General features: G+C 41.9%; 1 non-coding gene across 1 annotated transcript; it reads right to left on the bottom strand.

Moving 5' to 3' along the window:
* Window positions 1–55: 55 nt before the first annotated feature.
* LOC111561059 lies at window positions 56–162 on the bottom strand. The gene has a single exon (XR_002743428.1). It is a non-coding gene; the product is annotated as a U6 spliceosomal RNA (small nuclear RNA).
* Between the last annotated feature and the right edge of the window lie 14,145 nt (window positions 163–14,307).

The raw sequence follows: 14,307 nt of genomic DNA, 5'->3' as shown, positions 1-14,307 counted from the left end.
TCTTATGATAGCCATCTTAACAGATGTAAAATGGTATCTCACCGTGGATTTTTTTTTTTTTTTTTTACAGTTCACAAATTTGTGTGTCATCTTTGTGCAGGGGCCATACCAATCTGCTCTGTATTGTTCCAGTTTTAGTATGTGTGCTGCTGAAGGGAGCACTCATTGTGGTTTCAATATGCATTTTGAATTATTCACTTTTTAAGGGGTAATTTTATGGTATGTGAATTACATCTCAATTTAAAACAACTATTCATTGAGAGGCCTTGTGCACTGAGCATACCTAATGTCCGGATCTTGGCTTCTATGTTTCTTCACTAAAAGAAACCTGATCTGTGGTGAAAGGACAAAGTGAGCCTGGGATATTAAGCAAGGAAGTGCTTAAACAGGGATGCGGCCTGTCTAAAGGACACTGGCCAAATTGGGGACAGACTGAGCATCAAAATGAGTAATGACTACACTTGATTGTAAAATATGGCATAAATAACAATCCATGAACTCATGGCAATAGAAAGGGAGAGAAAGAGAGAAAACAGTGATTCTTTATAGAAGAGTCCCAGCTAATAGACGTAAAAGGAATTAGAGAATTTAGAAATCACCATTTTGCAACTCCTAACGAAATAATCGGTTCAAGCAAGGGTTCGGTAATAGGTGCTAGAACCATTAAGTGAACAACTATTAGGAAACCGAATATTCACATGGTGGCATCTCCCAGATTACTTTTAATTACAGATGGAAACATACACCTTTGCAGTGGAGAAATCTGGCAATTACTACTTTAAACACGCGGTCAATTTAAACATCATGAATGGTAGAAAAACTTGACCTCTGTGCTTCCGAATATGACGCAGTGGTAAGTATACAACATCAGCTATTATTCTTACTAAAATGTGTGGCCTGAATGTAATCAGCTTTCTCTAGACCTGATCTTCATTTTCCAGTAATTCAGCAGATAGTGGGACTATTCTCTAAGACAGATGACCTAAAATCTTCAAAAAGTTAGGGCCATTAAAAAAAAAAAAAAAAAAAAGGAAAGAAGCAACAGCAGCAAAGGGACTGCTGTAGATTAAAAGACACTGAGGAGGGGCGCCTGGGGAGCCCCTGGGGGCACTCAGTTGGTTGAGCCTCCAGCTCTTGGTTTTGGCTCTGATCATGGTCTCATGGTTTGTGGGGTAGAGCCCGGCATCCGGCTCCGTGCTGTCAGTGCAGAGCCTGCTTGGGATTTTCTACCTTTCTCTATGTTCCTCCCTGACTCACGCTGCCCCTGTCTCTCTCAAAATAAATAAATAAACTTTACAAACAAAACTAAACAAAACAAAAAAACCGAGGGGCACCGGAGGGCTCAGCCTGTTGAACGTCTGACTTGGGCTCAGGGACCCTCTGTTCCCCTCTCTCTGCCCCCCCTCCCCCCCCCCCCCCCCCCCCCCCCCGCTCACTCTCTGTCTCAAAAATAAACAAAAAAAGACACTTAAGAGACCTAATTAAACAATAGCAGCAACAACAAAACTTCACACCTGTTCAGTAAGGGTCTATTGCTGGCTGCATGTAGATTTTGTAAACTGGTGTTAAAATCAGGGACGCACATTATCACGCTAAAATACTTATTATTAAAACTTGTTAACGAATGGAGATTTTCATGGCAAATCTCTTTCGTATTCCCTCCCCTGTGGGAAAAGAAATCATAATCACAGAAATGGCTGCCCTTGAAAGTATGTAACACAGCATGTGCTTCAAGATATTTGTATGATTTATCACGAAATCACAGATTCAGCATGGAAGAAAAGAGAAATGTACGGAACAACTTCTCGTTTCACTGAGCATGCAAACCCTTTCCACCTGTTAACGTCATTAACTGCAGTATGGGCCACTATAACATAACATTTCTAGACAAATGGAGCTTTTTAAATAGCACTGCCCAATGGAAATATAATGTGAGCCACAAATGTAAACCCATGTATAATTTTACCTTTTTTAATAGTCATGTTAAAAAAAAAAGTAAAAAGAAGTAGGCAAAATTCACTTTAACAATATATTTTACTTAACCCAATACATTCAAAACATTATAATTTCACTAAGTAATCGATATAAAAATTATTAAAAAGACATTTTACATTGTTTTATTGTACTGCCTTTGAAATCGGTATATAATTTGCACTTCTAGCACATTTCAATTTGGACTGACCACATTTCATACACATATAAGTTGGACAGTACAGGCCTAGAGTGTAAATACTGAAATACTGAGTCTAAACAGAACTGGTTTTAAGTGCTATAAATGAACAGTGTCAAATACAAAACTTTTTCCTAATTATATACATTTGATTTGCTTTTGCACTAGAAATTTTTTCAGGGATGAAAAAAAAAATAAGCCGAAAAATTCTGTTAACCAAGCACGTGACTAATATTTTTGTATTTAGGGTAAAAGAGTGGAAATAACAGTGGGGGGGGGGGAAGAACCTCCAATTTTATACATACACATTCAAAGTCATTAAGCACTAAATTACCTTATAATGCAGTTTACCCAGAGTATCTGGATGCAAGGGACATAAATGTTCCAAATTCTCCCGCCAAGCCAGCCTTAGTTATTTTCCTCTTAGGTTTCCATCACCCAGACCTTAATGCACCAGCACCTGGGCTGATGCAGTTTCTCTCTGCTCTGTTCCGGAAGTTGTTCCAGCCCTGCCTCACAGACACCACCAGATCTGTCCTCCTCTTCCACGTCCCCGCCTCACAGACTGATGCTCCTGTAGGTGCAGCATCCTTCCAGCCATCCTGGATGGAAGGTTTCTGTTATCAGGCTTAACCCCGTCTTTCCATCTTGAATGCCATCCACCTTCCCCCAGTAGCCCAGGCTTGCCCTTGATGTTGCACTTTCTATCTCCCCTCTATCTCTATGCTCCCCTCCCTCTACATCCCCTCTATGCTCCCCTCCCTCTATCTGGCAAGTTGAGTCCTAGCTGCCTTTCCCTGCCTGGTATAAATTTCAAGTCTTTCAAGGAAGCTTTGCTGTCCTGCCTGCCAGCAAGCTACTCTCACCCCTTGTGACCACACTGAGTTGCTTGTTGTCCACTGCCATTCACTCTCGTGACCGTCCCCAAGGGTATCTTACCTTGCTTGTGAGCCCGCAGGGCCAGATCACTGAGTGCTGCAGATTGTTGCCTCACACTGGCCTCAGCCCCCTGCATGGGGCTGCAGTGGGCACTCGGGTATAGAATTGCCCCCTTCCCCTGCCCCCGGAAGCCTTCTCCACAGTTCACAGATGCCTACAAAGTCCGAAGACATGCATAATTCTTACACTTCAAAACATATGTGTGAGACTCATGGCTACTTTTGGACAGAGCGAAGATCAGGGCCTTGGAAGATATTTGCCCCTTGTGTTATTCTTAGTTTTTTACCCTGTTGTGTATCCACGCCTGCTGCAACATGACTTTGTCGCTCCTCCTGTCGAGAGATGGACCCCACTTCCCCAGCCTTGAATCTGGGCTGGCCGTGTGACTTGCTTTGGCCATTAGAATAAGGCAGAAGAGAGAAAGTGCCTGTGGGACCCTAGGCCTCCAAGTAAACCAGGATCCGTGTGGACACAGTGGGAAGAGAGGGGGGTCAGGGGTCTGCCCTCCCCCTCCCACCGTATGCCAGTCTGGCTCTGCCAGTAATGAAGGAAGATACCTAAGGGCAAGGCCTTTCACCTCCCGGACCTCGGTTTCCTCATCTACCAAATGAAGAGATCCAACCAGGATAATGCTAGAGTCTTCTAGATCTTTATCATTTCGTGCTCATGAAAACTATTTACACATGTGTATTATGTACAGCCATTCTCACCCAACTGGACTCCTGAATTAAATTTTTGCCAGCCATTGTAGAAAACGAGAGTACCCTCTATGCGGAGCAGATAATGCAGACAGGGTGTTCAATGTCTTAGCAATCACCGAAATCTTAAACCATCTTTGAAAATAGTCACTAGAATTAGTCACTAATTCTCCAAGTGCTTTCACGTACCATTGTCTTATCTCGTTCTTCCAACCCTGCAAGATGGTTATCTGTTTCTTGTTTCTTTTCGGGAAACAAACCCCCTATTGGTGAAACTGCTGGGGGTCGCACAGTTAGTGCATGGGGGGTAGCGCTGAGATTTAGACCTTGGTCCTGCCCAGAGTCCATACCGTGCCTGCCAGGCTGCACTGTCTTGCAACAATTGAGGTGGCTCAAAATGAGACATAGAAGTTAGTGCATAACTACCTTCTTGCATTCTGGTGTGAAGACAAATGTGGTAAAACACTTTTATTTTTTTTATTATTTTTTCAATTTTATTTTTGAGAGAGAGAGAGGAAAAGACAGGGGGAGGGCCAGAGAGAGAAGGAGGCACAGAATCCAAAGCAGGCTCCAGGCTCCGAGCTGTCAGCACAGAGCCCGACGCAGGGCTCGAACTCATGGCCCACGAGATCATGACCTGCGCCAAAGTAGGACTCTTAACGGACTGAGCCACCCAGGCACCCCTACTAAAACACTTTTAGAGCTGGCAATTTTTTTTATACCTTCATCCTTTTCTTTCAGAGTTTATGCCTAGGGGCAAGGCCTCAGTTAGACCTTTCTGTTTAATTTGCGTTTCTCTGGTACAGTTCCTCCCGTTAGAGCCTGTCATCGGCAGGGATTCACATTTCACAGAACAGCACTCACATTTACAACGTGGATGTTATATCACAATGTGATGATATCTCTACTTACAAGGTACACTGACAAGAATGGGGGGGGGGAGTTGTTTTTCTTATGATTTTAAATTTGTGGCCCTTTACTGGATACCAGTGCTGATAGAGCATTGTTAATTAATAGCCTTACAATCCTTCCGGGTATCTAACAAATAACAAACTGTAAAGAATCACATGTTTTGTATTTTGAAAAAGGTCATGTTCGTTATGCATAAACATTTAAAATATGCTCTAATTTGGTTAACTCCAGCTTGAAATTTCTGCATTTTATAATACAGCCTCGATGAAAGGAAGAAATGGGCTACATACTGAGAACAACATTTTCCACTCACATCTGAGCCCTTCAGGGTACAGAGAACCCGAATCGGATAGGATGGCTGGTTTCATGTTCTTTCTAGAGACGAACAGAATACATCTAATTTCCTCCAGCACCTAAAGAGGGAATTACTCTAGAAGGGTGGCTGGCGGTCTACACACGCTCCCGTCCTTTCCCCTGAAACGACACGGGACACTAGCGACTTACCAACTCGAAGGAACATGAAACAAAAAGCGAAAACACAAAAACCAAAGGTAGACGTCTGCTTCTAGCTAGGACAGAGTAGCTGGTATCAGATATATTCCGCTGAGAACCGCTACGAAAACCACATTTTTAAAAAAGCTGCTTTTGGGGGCGCCTGGGTGACTCCTGATTTTGGCTCGGGTCATGATCCCACATCTCATGAGACTGAGCCCCCCTCCCCCCACCGCCCGCACAGCACGGAGCCTGCTTAGGCTTCTCTCTGCCGCTCTCCAATGCGTGCATGCGGGCATGTGTTCTCTCTCTCCCTCTCGCAAAGTAAATAAATAAACGTTATTAATTAATTAATTATTTATTTATTAAAAAGCTGCTTTGTGACTGCATTGGAGGGTAAAGCAAGCCCGCTGGCGCCTGGAGGAACAACATCCTACAGCCAGGAGAAGCGCAGCGACTGGGACCTACACTTTTAGCAGCGTTCCCCCTCGAGGTGCGTTGCCAGTTCGCGGTTCTGGCGATAGAGACTGCAAAGCAGCAGCGCAGCACCTGCAGCAAACTTAGCAGGTTATGGAGGCAAAAGTTGGAGCACAGGGCTGTCGTAAGGTAGCCGGGATTTGAGGCGTGAAGACCCCGGAAAAAAGGGAAATACCAAGAAGCGAGCCTGAAATTGTATTTATCATCCCATCTCCAGACATTTGTTGACACCTAAATTGAACTCATGAGACGCCAAGAAAATTAACAGGCAGTTGCTAAGGGGCTAAAAAGCTAAGCAGAGATTTTGGCAATCTCGCCAAAGGAGACAAATATGGGAATTTAAAATCCACCAAGGTAAAACCCAGGCCCTCCCGCTGAGACTCATGGATGGTCGTTGCTCTAAGGGGTGGACATAGACCAGCTTCAACTCGACCAAGGTGGTCTGTCTGAATCTCTCTGTCTGCCAGGATGAGGAGGGCATCCATGTGGGCGGGTGGCCCAAGGCAGAGTACAGGAGCCAGAGCACCATAAGAGGGGCTCCTGGGTGGCTCAGTGGGTTAAGCATCCGACTCTTGATTTCAGCACAGGTCGGGATCTCATGGTTCGTGAGTTCAAGCCCTACACTGGGCTCTGTGCTGACAGTGGGGAGCCTGCTTGGGGTTCCCTCTCTCCTTCTCTCTATGCCCTTCGAAGCCCTGCTTGCTCGCTCTCTCTCTCTCTCTCAAAATAAACTTAAAAAAAAAAAACACACCATAAGAAGGGGTATTGCATAACAGGGATGCCCAGCACAGTGTGAGAAGGATAGTCATGTGGCAGGGGAGGGGCAGACTGGCACAGGAAGTGCGTTCACAAGTCGGGGTGGCCCATGCTGGAGACTCAAAGCCCAAGCAAGGTGAAGAGGAGATCCCCATAGAGACAAGGGCTATCGGGGGGTGTCAGATACTGAGCAGGTTGGGGGCGCTCAGGAGGCCCCGAGTGGGGTGTCAGAACCCGCCCAGGAGAAAGAAGGGCATCCATCTAGAAGGCCAGCCTGGTATTGGATGTCGGATCCCAAGCAGGGTAAGGACGAGTGCTTATGCAGTGGGCTCGTCCAATGTGAGAAGCTGAAGCCCGGATGGGAATTTTGCGTGAGTGAGGGGTTGGTGGCAGTGATGTGAAATTGGTTATACACCAAATAACTAAACATATTAGGGATGATGGAGCCATGCTTCTCACTGTCAGAAAAGAGTTACAAATATGGAAAAGGATACAATTTGAACGCTGTGATGTCAGACTGGAATTCAAGGTATTGGTATGAGCTTCTGGCTATCAATAGATACAGATAGAAATAAATATGGGTGGAAACACATGCCTATGTTTGTACCATATACATACATATGTACATGCACACACATGTGCCTGTTCTCTTGCTCTGTGTACTGAAAGGACCTGCAACGAGGCACATCCCCACAGGGATGAGCACAAGTGAGCCTGAGCTATCTTATGCTGGAAAGCCAGGAAGTACTCAAAAATGATGGGGATATGTCAGAGGGACGTAGATACCAGCTGAAGGACTCTCATTAGTCAAATCAGGGACAATTCGAGCCTCAAAACACATAATGATCGCAATGGATTATGACCATCTAATCAGTCAGGAAACCATGAGTTCATACTGCTATAAACAGGTGAATAAATAAATAGCAAGTATGATGAAGAACAGGATATTATATAGTTTAATATTACTTGCCCGTGAATATGAGTTGCAAAGGGCAATAGAATAACCTTAGCTGTTACACATACTGCAGAATTCCACTTATATGACATTATGGAAAGGGCAAAACTACAGGATGGAGGACAGGTCAGTGATTGGTAGGTGTTAGGAGTGGAGGGTAGACTTGACCGAAAAGGGGCAGCGTAAAGCAGTATTTTCTGGAGGGACAGACTTGTTCTGTATCTAGCCCCTGGTGGTGGTTACATGACTCCACATATTTGTCAAAACTCACCGGACTGTGCACCCAAAAACACATTTTACCGTATACAATTTTTTTTAAATGTTTATTTATTTTTGAGACAGGGAGAGACAGAGCATGAATGGGGGAGGGTCAGAGAGGGGGAGACACAGAATCTGAAACAGGCTCCAGGCTCTGAGCTGTCAGCACAGAGCCCGACGCGGGGCTCGAACTCACGGACCGCGAGATCATGACCTGAGCCAAAGTCGGCCGCTTAACCGACTGAGCCACCCAGGCGCCCCACCGTATACAATTTTTAAAAAAGAATTTTAAAGGAGTACCTTTGCGGTTGAAAAGCCTGAGAGACAACACTTTAATCAAACAAAGTGAAAATCATCAATAATGTCACCAACTGAAGCCCTGTGATACCCGAGAAGATGCAATAACCGGCTACAGATCGTGTACACGGTGTGTTACATTCAGATCTAGGTATTCCATTTGTTTTGGGGGGATTATAAGTGGCCTTGTGTTTTAAATTTTGTTTTGCACATGCTTGTTGCTAGTATATTAAAATGTGATGAACTTTTGTGTGTTGATTTTGGATCCTGGAACCTTGCCAAGGTGCTGTCTCTCAGGCTTTTCCTTGAACATTAGAACTTTATGTGACTTAACCTATGCTGGGTTTTTTCTTTCCCAGAGTACTAGATTCATTTATTGTTAAAAATCCACACTTCTCAGTACAACCTTCTTACCATTGCTTTGTTGTTGTTGTTGATGGAATGACTTTCTGTTTGTTTTATTGTGTGAGAACATTTTTTTAAAAAACACTTTATTTTTTTTTAAGTTTATTTATTTATTTTGAGAGAGAGAGAGAGAACACAAGCAGAGGAGGAACAGAGAGAGAGGGAGGGAGAGAATCCCAAGCAGGCTCCTAGCTGTCAGGGCACAGAGCCTGATGCGGGGCTCAAACTCACAACCCATGAGATCATGACCTGAGCTGAAATCAAGAGTCAGATGCTTAACCAGCTGAGCCACCCAAACGCCCCATGGTGAGAACATTTAACGTGAGATCTACTCTCTTAACGAATTTTTAAGAATATAACACAGTATTGTTATAGGCGTGATATTATATAGCAGATCTCTAGAACTGATTCATCTTGCTTCACTGAAACGTCAGGTCTGTCGAATAAGAGCTCTTTATTCCCCTCCTTCCTGTTCCTGGCAACCACCATTCAGCTTTCCATCCCTATGAGTTTATTTTAGTTTCTTCAGATGAGTGGAATCAGGCAGTGTTTGTCCTTCTGTGACTGGCTTATTTCACTTAGCATAGTGTTCTCCAAATTTGTTTACATTGTCACATACAGCAGGATTTCTTTCTATTAAAAAATTTTTTTTTAATATTTATTTATTTTTAGAGAAAGAGTGAGCAGGGGAGGGGCAGAGAGAGGGAGAGGGAGAATCCCAAGCAGGCCCCGCGCTGTCAGTGCAGAGCCCAATGCGGGACTCAAATCGTGAGATCATGACCTGAGCTGAGATCAAGAGTCAGACACTTAACTGACTGAGCCACCCAGGCACCCCATTTTCTGGTTTGTTTTTAAGTTTATTTATTTATTTTGAGGGAGAGAGAGAGTGAATGAGAGCAGGGGAGGGGCAGAGAAAAAGGGAGAGAGAATCCCAAGCAGGCTCCCTGTTGTCAGTGCAGAGCCCCTTGTGGGGCTCAAACTCAAGAACCACGAGATCATGACCTGAGCTGAAATCAAGAGTTGGATGCTTAACTGACTGAGCCACCCAGGCACCCCAATAGTAGCCATTCCAATAGAGGTGAAGGGATATCTCTTTGTTATTTTGATTTTCATTTCCCTCATCATTAGTGATGTTAGTCATCTTTTCATATACTTTTGGATATTTGTATGTCTTCTTTGTACCTATGGTGTTTTTGAAGGTTTCTCTGTCATATATTTTTCAGTGGTTGCTCTAGGTATTATGTTATACATGTATAGCTTATCACCATTCACTAGTGGGCTGAATTGTGTTCCCCCCAAATTCATATGTGGAAGCCCTACTCCCCCAATATGACTATATTTGGAGATAGGGTCTAGAGGAGGTAATCAAAGTTAAATGAGGTCATGGGGTTCAGCCCTAATTGGGTAGGACTGGTGGTCCTATAAGAAGAGGAAAAAAGATCTCCCTCTGCTTTTCTGTGGGAGCACAAAGAAGAATTATGTGAGCATACAGCAAGGGAGTGGCCATCTACAAGCCAGGGAGAGAGCTTTTACCAGGAACTGAATCAACTGGAACCCTGATCTTGGTCGCCTAGTCTCCAGAACTGTGAGAAAATAAATTTCTGTTGTTTAAACATAGTCTGTGGTATTTTATTATAGCAGCCCAAGCAGACTAAGACAATTGGTCTCAAGATTTTATGATTTTGAGTGACGTGTAGAAGGATTTAGGTCTCTCTATCCTCTTCCATATCATAGTCTTAAATATTTATTCATATGCATTAAGAACCATACCACACAGCATTTTAATTTTTGCTTCAACCATCAAACATAACTTTAATTATCAACATTTTAATTTTTTTTGTTATTCTTTTTTCATTGCTGATTTTTCAAATTTGCTCCTTTTATCATTTCCTTCCTATTGAAGAACTTTCCTTTTTTTTTTTAAGTTTATTTATTTTGAGAGAGAGAGAGAGCGCAGGAGAGGGGCAGAGAGAAAGGGAGAGAGAGAGAATCCCAAATAGGCTCTGAGTTGTCAGCACAGAGTCAATGTGGGGCTCAAACTCACAAACCGTGAGATCATGACCTGAGCCTAAACCAAGAGTTTGTTGCCTAACCGACTGAGCCAAAAAGGCACCCCTAGAACTTTCTTTATTTACTATGTTAGGGTCAATCTTCTGGTAACAACTTCTTGTAGTCTTCCTTCATCTGAGAATGTCTTGAACTGAGAATTGTCTTGTCATTACCGAAGGATATTTTGGTATTTTCTCATGATTACATTTGGGTTATGCATCTAGAATTTCTAGAATCCTAGAATTTCTGATTCTTTAAAAAAAATTTTTCCCATTTCTCCATTGAAATTCCCTATCTGTTCACCCATTTGCCCATGTTTTCTTATAGATTCTCTATCATATTTATTGTACCAATTTCAAGGTCTTTGTCAGCCAATTCCAACATACGAGTTACCTGTGGGTCTGCTGCTACTACCTCTTAATTCCAGGTCACATTTTTTGCTTCTTTGCATGTTTAATAATTTTCTTGTTGCATACTGGGCATTGTGAATAATATGCTGTAGAAACTCTGGGTTGAGTGATCTTCTTGTAAAGAGTATTATATTCTGCTATGGCAGCAGTTAAATTACTGGCAAATTACCTTGATTCTTGGGGGATTCGTTTGGCCCTTGTTCGGGTAGCTATATTCAGTTTGGCCTGTGGTCCTCAGATGTGGTCTTTACTCATAAAGTGTGGCTCTTCTGTTTTGTCAGTGGAAAGCCCAAGCCATTTACCAAATTTCTCTCTTTTGGTTGGACTTCAATGCCAAACTTAAACTCCCGGGTCCTAGGCAACTGCTAAAATCTCAGCTAAGTTCCTTAGCCTCCTCCCCCCCCCCCCAATGTTTATTTATTTTTGAGAGAGAGAGAGAGAGAGAGAGAGAGAGAGAGAGAGAGAGAAACAGACAGAGAGAGAAAGAGAGAGAGAGAGAGAGAGAGAGTAGGGGAAGGGAAGAGAGAGAGGGAGACAGAGAATCTGAACCAGGCTCCATGCTGTCAGAGCAAAACCCCATGTGGGGCTAGAACCCAGGAACCATGAGATCATGATCTGAGCCAAAGATGGACACTCAACTGACTGAGCCACCAAGTGACCCTGACCTCCTTCTTTTTGCTGGAGCTTTTTTTAGAGCTTTTCTTGGAGCTTTGTTACATGCATACGTACCTTAGGAATCAGTCAAGGATTTAAGGGAAATTTATATGAAAAATTCAGATCTTTTTCTTTTGTGGCTTTTTTTTCTTTCTGGGACTCCCCATCCTTCAATTTCCATTGTGTCTCGATCACTTCCAGAACTGGAACTGTCTTCTGGGGAAAATCTGATTCAATGTGTACATCACACAGGAGCTTCCCTTTTTCAAGGATAATATCCTTCCCATCTCTCCCTACTTTGGGTTGCTCTCCTGTGCCTTCACACAGTTGTTTTTTATATTTTGTCCAGGATTTATAATTGTTATTGGCAAGAGAGTTAATCTACAGGCCACTATCCCATTACATGAACTGGAGCTAGATAAATATGTTTTGATTCAAGGGTATTTAGAATTAACTATAAAGATGAAGAGGCAAATCAAACAAGCCGTGTTAATATTTATGTCTTAATGAATTTATTTCTGTCCGGCACTTTAGGAGTTTGTACTGTTTGATAGAATTTAGCATGCTAGGTTTGCAATTCTAACTTATAATGTGTAATTGAATAATTGGTTTAAGCTTGTCATTTAATGTTTAAATCTCATTTATTTTATAAGCAGTATGGGAAAAATTAAAGGCATTTTGACTCATCATATTTATATTTAATTGATTGAATTTGCAAATAGATACTTTGGAGAGGTTTCTCTGTAAGTCAGATATTGAAATACTTAAAAAGGAAACTGACTATATTAAATTTCAAAATTTAACTTGAAATAATTAAAGCATTTAATTACATTTATAAGAGGAACCAAAATTCATACAAGCTCCTTATTAATAATTATTAAATTTTTCTGCATTTATAAGGAAAATAAGAGAACGATTTACATTGTAAATTGAACTGGGATTTTACGTTTGTAATTTTAATAAATTGAACAATTAACTTTAAAACAGTATTCTAAGTGGGGATTTACTTAGATTAATAGACATAGATTAAGTGCATGAGTTTGAATTCTATAAGACTTGGTTACAATTGCTCTAGAACATAATTTATTTAATGTCTGTCATCCTCAATTTTTAATCTGTAAAATGGGAATAATGGTACCTCCCTAGAAGTATACATTTCAATAAATAATAATACTCATGATGCTAATAATGATTAATGATAACATATTTTCAGAGGAGAATTATAGAACAATGTGTATAGTATGATTCCAGCTCTTGGTTAAAAAAGAGATATACAAACATAGGTACTACAAAAAAAACTCCAGGAGATGTGGTGCCCAGGTGGCTCAGTTGGTTAAGCATCCAACTCTTGATTCTGGCTCAGGTCATGATCTCATGGTTGTGAGATCAAGCCCATGTCAGGCTGCTAGCTGACAGCATAGAGCTTGCTTAGGGTTTTCTCTCTCCCTCTCTCTCTGCCCCTCCCCTACTCTCTCCCTCTTTCAAAATAAATAAATAAACTAAAAAGAAAAAAGAAAAAAAAAGCTCTAGGAAAATGGGGCACCTGAGTGGCTCAGTTGCATCTGACTCTTGGTTTCAGCTCAGGTCATGATCCCAGGGTTGTGGAATTGATTCCTGTGTGGGGCTCTGTGCTAAGGGTGAAGCCTTCTTAAGATTCTCTCTCTCTTTGTCTCTCTCTCTCTCTCTCTCCTCTGCCCCTCTCCCCCACTTGCTTGCTCTCTTTCTCTCTAAAAATAAAAATTAAAACAACTTTTTTTAAATTAATAAAAACCTCCAGGAGGCTATGTGTTTGACTTTAATTTTTATACACAATTAGCTATCATTTCTAATTTTTCCACCATGTAAATATGATATTTGTGTGTGTGTGTGTGTGTGTGTGTGTGTGTGTGTATAGTCATATATAAAACTTTTAGTTGTAGCTAATTATTTTGTGGGCTGGGATCATGAGTAATTTTTACTGCTTGTTTCTTGATTTTATTTATTTTCTATGTTGAACAGATGTAATATATAATCAGAACATATACCTGAGCTTTTTAAAGTTAAGAAAAAGACATCCATCTTTCCTTGGTTTTAATCTTTCATGGAGATCTTACCACAAGGATTCAGGGAAATAGAAAGAAGTCATGCTTGGTATAATCCATCAGCATAGCCATTAAGAAATCTTTTTTTTTTTTTTTTTTTTTTTAGCACATTTGGTTTGAGATTGGGTGCAGACTGATTTCCATCCATCCACGCTTCATTCCTGCCAATAAATGTGGTCTTGCTTCACAGTGTGATGGAGGTGTGCCTTCGCCTGCCCTGGGTCCGCCAGTAGAGTGTGTGTCTGGGGAGAACCCTTGTATCCTTTCCTTTTTCCCTTTTGCCACTCAATTTCACTCTTCGTGCTCTTTTCTAAAGACCTTAAGCACTCTTGAGGCCTTCCTGATACCCCCACACCCACTCTAGGGATTTCCTAATCTGTCTCTTAAACTCCTTCCTCTCCCCAGAACCCGCATCAGAATATCCAAATGTCTACTGAACATACCCGCCTCAAACTCAGCAAACCAAACACTGAGAGAGTTTTGTACTCTACAAACCAGCTTTTTGTCCTTTTTAAAAAATAATCGTTAATGTGATCTCCAGCTGTGTATTTAAGCAGACAAACTGTATTTAACTTGAACTCACAGGTCATTTCTTCCCCAAGGTGCCTATAAGATATTCTCATCATTTGTTCATTGTCTTGAAGCAAAAGCAATACATTGTGAGCCTCAAAAATGCACTCCCCTACTGAGAAGAGGCAACCTCTTTAAAGAAGAGTCCCAAATAATCTATGTAGATACCCCATCTCTTACTCCA

The sequence above is a fragment of the Felis catus genome, chromosome B3 (genome assembly GCF_018350175.1).
Source record: "Felis catus isolate Fca126 chromosome B3, F.catus_Fca126_mat1.0, whole genome shotgun sequence".
Classification (NCBI taxonomy): Eukaryota; Metazoa; Chordata; class Mammalia; order Carnivora; family Felidae; genus Felis; species Felis catus.
The sequence above is the reverse complement of the archived record's forward strand: the minus strand, read 5'-3'. Positions and strand labels throughout refer to the sequence as shown.